Genomic DNA, 6,000 nt, shown 5'->3' on the forward strand with positions numbered 1-6,000 from the left:
CCATATGGTTTTCATTATGTGGAGGTAGTTTCCTTCTACTCCTGGTATGTTGGGTGTTTGTTTGTTTGTTTATAGTGAAAAGGTGTTGGATCTTGTCAAATGCTTGTCCTGCATTAATTGAAATGATCATGTGGTTTTTGTCTCACATTCTATCAATGTGTCATGTTACACTGATGAATTCTCATATGCTGAACCACTCTTATATTCCAGAATAGATCCCACTTGGTCATGGTGAATAATCCTTTTGATGTGCTCTTAAATTGGGTTTGCTGGTATTTTGTTGAAGATTTTTGAGTATGACATCATCTTCAGTAATTACATCTACAATGATCCTATTTCTAAATAAGGTCAGATTTTGAACTACTGTGAGCTGGGACTTCAACATCTCAAACCCCTATGATTTCCACCCAAAATGCCCACATGCTTTATTTATTTTAAGTTCTACAGTTCCAGAGAATTGCTTTTCATTGTTTACAGAGGCCCTTTGAATGCAAACCATTTGTATCATTCCCTTGATCCACCCCCCACCCCGTGGAAACCAGCCACTTTTGTACAGTGAACTCATTTTTAATTCAAGAGAAAAAGAAAATAAATGATTGGTATGTAGGTCAGTTCCTAGTTCTGTCTCAGAAAACAAAGGATCAGGGCTCAGCTAGCATAGCGTAGTTCAATTATTCCTTCATATGGCCTTTGTACGTCTGCTCATGTGCATTTCACCTCGCTCTTTCCTTGTCACCCAGAGATAGTAAATTTCCAAAGATCTGGCTCAGGCTAGGTAAAAAGTCCAAATTTATCATATCTTGATGAATCTTATTTGATGCTTATAAGAATCTGACCTCACTAAACCAGATTGCTTTCTCTACAGAGACATGGATTGTTAAAAATGAACTTCATATGGTTTTTTAAGAAACTGTGTTTTTCTGCCAAGCAGACGATTACTGCATGATTTTAAGCTTTTTGTTGAGACTTTAGTACTAAATCTCTCAAAACACTCAAGGAATGTATAGGGCCTTTGGTTGCTTTCTGGTATGTTTCTCTTTAGGAAGTCTCCCTGGTGTCCTGGCCTCCTTCCCCTGCCGCCCTGGAGCTCTCAAGAGTTTCCTACAGCTTCAAGATCAAAATCCTGCACCTCACCAACTGAGAGCCTTCTACTCAAAGCTTCAACATGTTGGAAATACATTTTCCGCTGTGGGAACATTTTCATTTTTCAAATTAAAATTGAAGCGCAGTTCTATGGTTAGAAGAGTGGCATTTCTAATTAAGGTGACACCGAGTCACACACATGATACAGATGAATCACTTTGTGGCGTTGGCCACACTCGACAGACAGAGCAAGAAGCTTCTGAGAAATTAAGCATTGGCTTGTAGCATCTGTCCATGTTAATCTATTCTTGAAAAATGTTCATCTCCAACCTTCTCTTGGGAGACTAGGAAGCACCAGAATGATTTTGACAAACTTGAATACCAGATTTTCTTATGACTCAGGAAGAAGGTTATGATGTTTATTTAGAAGGGACTTCTTATTTATAGCATTTTGTCAAGTGGGGTGCTGGAGCCAGCTCACACTGGCCCGTAAGATCTAATTCTTAAAAATTCAGGAATTGTGTGAGTTGATTGATGACAGGCTGGTAGCTTGACATCGGCCACGATGGAAGTATTTACACCATGGAAATCAGCAAATGCTACAAACCAGGGCTTTTGCCAATGCACCATTGAATTTATCCCTTCTTTTTAAATACTTACAAGCAATGAACACTATGCGTGAAATGCCTGCCATGTCCTTTTTAAGCTAGCAGACCCACCAAAAAAATTATATATGTGTGTGTGTATATATATGTGCATATATATATATATATATATATATATCTTGTGTGTGTGTATATATATATATATATTTTTCTATTTGAGAAAAGAAAACAAAGAGGGAACATTATCCATGAGGATAAAAGGAGTCCAAAGAAGAGAGAGAAAGCAACAGGCACACATATGGCAGAAACTTCACGACCATGTCAGACATGGAGGTAGGCATCGAAGAACAGGTAGGAAAGGAAAATGAGCCACTGAGCAGGGAGAAGGTCATGGAAAAGAAGTGCTGAGCAGAAAGAAGGAATCAGATCTCCTGTGAATAGGAACAGCAAGTGTGGAACGAGAGGGTGCAGTGATGTGGGGCAGCTCGCAACCGTGTGGCCCAGTACAGTCTGTGAAGCCTTTCTTACACGTGGTCTCATTCTTTCCTTCAAGCCTGAGAGATGAGGGCAAGTGTGGCTCAAAGACTCAGTGTGACCCAACTGGATGAGCCCACGTTTGGAACAGAATAGGAGTCTTTTATCCCTTTTGCTCAGCTTTCTTCCCACTGCCCCGTGTTGGTTCTGCTCATCGACGTTGTACGGCATGTAACACAGAGAAGCAGCTATGAGAAAGGACTTTATTATTTTTATATTTATTTTTTATTGGTGTTCAATTTGCCAACATATAGAATAACACCCAGTGTTCATCCCATCAAGTGCCCCCATCAGTGCTTGCCACCCAGTCACCCCCACCCCCCGCCCACCTCCACTTCCACTACCCCTAGTTCGTTTCCCAGAGTTAGGAGTCAAGAAAGGATTTTAAATACGTAATAATGCAGTAGCGCCTGGCTCACTTTAGATGTGCAGCTACGATGCTCTGGGTGGCTTTGCGGGGCAGCAAGCTCTACCTTCTAATTGCTTTCAAGAATTCAGGTACAATTTCTGTGCGAGGTGTCCAATATACCCGGGGCCACAGCTTCATTGTACTCAACGCTGACTCTGGACAGGAAACAGAATGATAATCAAAGCTCAATTTCTAAGAAAAAGAAAGCACAGAACAAGTGAAAAACAGACTATCCAAACTACGAGGGCTGGATTCTTAGGTCCCCTGAGAGTCAACTTTTCTAAAAGAAATATTTTTGTTCTTTTCCCCACACCGTACACTAACCTTCAAGAGGGATAAACAAGAATTAAACTTTCGAGTTTAAAATTTTCCAGTAACCTGAATCTCACAAACACTGTTGAGAGAAAGAAGCCAGACACAAATGCAATACTTGATGGTTTCATTTCTGTAGAGCATGAAAAAACGGGGGGAACAAAACCTAATCTGGGCTGTTAGAAGTCAGCCTTGTAGTTGCTGTTGGTGGGGTTGGGGGGGTGCATAGGGCCAGGAAGCGGTCAGGAGAGAGCTCCCGGGGTATGGGTGATGCTGAGTTTCTCCATCTGGGTACTGTTTACACAGGTATGTTCACTTTGCAAGAACTCAAGTTTCCAAGTCTAACGTGTACACTTTCCCCCTATGTATGTTATGCTTTAATAAAAAGATACTTAAATATTTCCTGCAAAAAATATCAAATAGGTTAGAGCCAGGATTATAATACTTTGAGAGACAAATAATGTCTGATGCTGGAAAAATGCTCAGTGATAAGAGAGTGAAGAACTGGAAGTCTGTCTTCAGCAGATGTTGGGGTAGAGCAGTCCGAGGCGGTTCCGTGGGAAGAGGGCCTGTAACCAGGAGCCATGGTGCATTCCGGCCTTCCAACTGGGCGCCAGAGCGTAGCTGAGGGATACTCGAGAGGATTACAGGGACAGTAGGAGGCCCGAGATGACATACAATGTATGATATTAAAATATAACAAATAACATCAGGACCTGGCCCACTCTGGGGCCAGTCTCCCATTGTTCAGCTGATTGATTGCCCTTTAATGCCTTAATTCAGACAGAAATTATTTCAAGATGGCAAAGGCCATACTCACACAGGCAAAGTAAATTGTTCAAGTTTTATTCTCTCAGTGAATAGGATACGATTTAAAAAGCAGGATGTAGGGGGACGCCTGGGTGGCTCAGTGGTTGAACATCTGCCTTTGTGATCCTGGGGTCCCGGAATCGAGTCCCGCCTCGGGCTCCCCGCAGGGAGCCTGCTTCTCCCTCTGCCTGTGTCTCTGCCTCTCTCTGTGTGTCTCTCGTGAATAAATAAATAACATCTTTGAAAAAAAAAAAAAGGGCAAGGCATCGGGCCCCGTGAATCTTGCTCTCTGATTGCTCTTTGTAACTTTAGCAAATACTCAAAATCATGGGATTTTATTTTATTTTATTTTATTTTTTTTTTTTTAGCAGAAAGAGGTTTACAATTTAAGAGACATGCTATCTTATCTCCCTTCTAGATCTTCCAAGCCTGTACTTGTATCAAGTGAGATCATCAGAAAGTTCTGTACCATGTGAAGTTATCGTTCTTAACTCTCCGGAGTCAGCGTTTGAATTTTTTTCTGTACTACGACGTCCAACGGTGGTCTGACAAAATCCACAGGACCTTGTCCAGAGTAAGCATTTCAATGCATAAGCAAAATGCCAAAATGCATGGAGTTACAAAGAAAACTGGTTATACTAAAATTCAGTTAGCAAAAGATTTCAATACATTTCACTCAGCATATATTCCAATAAATGCTTCTTTAAAAAAATTTATTTATTTATTTTAGAGAGAGAGAGAGAGCACATGTGAGCAGGGGGGAGGGGTAGAGGGGAAGAGAAAATCTCAAGCAGACTCTGAGCAGAGCTTGGAGCCTGATGCAGGGCTCCATCTCCAGACCCTGAGATCATGACCCGAGCCAAAACCAAGAGTCGGATGCCTAACCGACTGAGCCACCCGAGAGCTGCCCGGGTTCTACTAGCAATTGTACTTTCAAATATTCTTTAAAAATTCATTTATTCATGAGAGACCCAGAGAGAGAGGCAGAGACATAGGCAGAGGGAGAAGCAGGTTCCCTGTGGGGAGCCCGATGTGGGACTCATCCCAGGACCCCGGGACCATGCCCTAGGATGAAGGCAGATCCTCAACTGCTGAGCCCCCCAGGTGTCCCTACAATTTTTGTTTTCTGCTATTGTACGCGTGCAACTTTATGTGTGTTTTTATCCGAAGGTATTGTGTACATGTGCGTGTGTGTGTGTTCAGAGCTGTGGCGTAAGTACAAATAGAAGAGTCGTTGTTCCATCACAACCAGGGCTGCCGTGTCACCATGAGGGACTAGGTCTTGGTCTCCAGACTCTGTGACCTTTCCCAGCCCCCAGGACCTCCTTACTGCTTCCTCATTGGGTAACAAAACTAACCAACACGTTCGATATTAAAACCTGGAAAAACAAGGGTAAAGGGTTTTATTTCTGCAGACAAATAAAAATGACATTTTCAGGAAGGAGGTTCAGAGCTAAAAGCACAGAGAAGCAGGCCGGCAGAAGGAACAGAGTGTGCTAAGGATAGCGGGTACAACAAACCTGGCGTCACTTAGGTGCGGAAAGAAAGTTTCATTTCTGCTCTCCTTGCTAAAGATAGGGCGACATGGCCTTCAGGTACAGCAGTTTGGCTATTTATTTATTATTATTTTTTAAAGATTTGCTTATTTATCCATGAGAGACCCACAGAGAGAGGCAGAGACACAGGCAGAGGGAGAAGCAGGCTCCACGCAGGGAGCCCGACGTGGGACTCGATCCCAGGACCTGAGCCGAAGGGAGCCGCTCAACAGCTGAACCCCCCAAGCGACCCTGGCTTTTTATTTCATCTGTCCCTCACATGAGAGTTGGAAGGTACCTCGTGACAATTCCGACCCATTAGAAAGGTGGTTGGTCTACAAAAGGACTATGTACCCCCCGGACCCATGAGAGCACATGTGAGTTTCTCTATTCTTTCTGGAACGTTCTTGAGATTTAAAATTCAATGTGAAAAAATAAATAAAAAAATAAAATAAAATAAAAATTAATTTGGATGATTCTATCCTTGATCCCAGTTCGTTTTCTTCTACACACACATACGTACCACAAACTGGATTATTCCCGGCTCTGAACACTTTGAAACAAATTCGTGATCAGGAACAAGAGTTTACCTTGAGGCTGGAAGGGGAAAAAAAGAAAAATACCCAGCACGAGCTCTTTGTCAAAGTCATATTGCCAAATACTTGAAAACCTTGGTAAATAGCAACCGTACGATTTAGAAGTAATTTGCAGT

At 42.3% G+C, this 6,000-nt stretch overlaps 1 long non-coding RNA gene across 2 annotated transcripts in view; it reads left to right on the plus strand.

The window, feature by feature from the left end:
• LOC140596037 (uncharacterized) overlaps positions 1–5,776 on the plus strand; it is a 47,042-nt gene extending 41,266 nt beyond the window's left edge. For both annotated transcript variants that reach the window (XR_011998074.1, XR_011998073.1), the window contains exons 2-3: positions 4,172–4,327; positions 5,390–5,776. This is a non-coding gene — a long non-coding RNA (uncharacterized lncRNA). The remainder of the gene's footprint in view (positions 1–4,171; positions 4,328–5,389) is intronic.
• Positions 5,777–6,000: the final 224 nt, after the last annotated feature.

Source organism: Vulpes vulpes, chromosome X, assembly GCF_048418805.1.
Source record: "Vulpes vulpes isolate BD-2025 chromosome X, VulVul3, whole genome shotgun sequence".
In the NCBI taxonomy this organism is placed as follows: domain Eukaryota; kingdom Metazoa; phylum Chordata; class Mammalia; order Carnivora; family Canidae; genus Vulpes; species Vulpes vulpes.